This window comes from Seriola lalandi, unplaced genomic scaffold (assembly GCF_002814215.2).
Source record: "Seriola lalandi dorsalis isolate HSWRI2012SDOR001 ecotype SW California unplaced genomic scaffold, Sedor1 jcf7180002054951, whole genome shotgun sequence".
Lineage (NCBI taxonomy): Eukaryota > Metazoa > Chordata > Actinopteri > Carangiformes > Carangidae > Seriola > Seriola lalandi.
In genome coordinates, this window is record NW_019525502.1 from 904,957 (window position 1) to 905,510 (window position 554).

The 554-nt window shown below is 43.7% G+C and overlaps 2 protein-coding genes across 2 annotated transcripts in view; both read left to right on the top strand.

The window, feature by feature from the left end:
- Positions 1–554, top strand: part of LOC147817491 (uncharacterized) — a 75,376-nt gene that overhangs the window by 20,263 nt on the left and 54,559 nt on the right.
- Positions 1–554, top strand: part of LOC111645428 (GTPase IMAP family member 8-like) — a gene marked incomplete at its 3' end in the record, with an annotated part of 61,805 nt that overhangs the window by 19,678 nt on the left and 41,573 nt on the right. The gene's annotated exons all lie outside the window — the stretch shown is intronic.

Here is a 554-nt window from a genome sequence, read left to right on the forward strand (position 1 = left end):
CCCTCTTAGTACCTCCCCCCGCCCCCTCTGCCTGGTTCAATGAGTTGACGTCCGTCTGCATTTAAATCATTATCAAACAATATCTTTCACCATTTGATACGTGATATTTCATCTGTTGAAACTCCCCTGATGTAAATCTCAGTTTTTTGTGTTTAATGTGTAATAAAGAAACTAAAGTCTGTCCATCATAATAATTCTGCCAGATTTAACAGGGATCAACAGACTTTCACTTTCGGTATGGACTCCGACTGATGGCGCAGCAAGAGTTTGAGCTGTCGAGGGAACTCGAACAAAACTTCATCGGTCCGATCAGGAGTATTGATTATTTGAAAGCAGGAGAACGCCAACTGACGTCAGAAACTGGTTATTGATCATCCGCAGGTGAGTGTCTGTTCAGATCATTTTGATAACGTCATGTCTCTGACTGATTACTCGGGCAGGTGTTAATATGTCTCTGTCTCTGGACTGATTTTGTCACCGTGGGTCGCAACTTGCACGAGACGGTCACGAAGCTCAACAGGTGTGAAGTTGAGATCAAAGTGAATGGTCGGTTC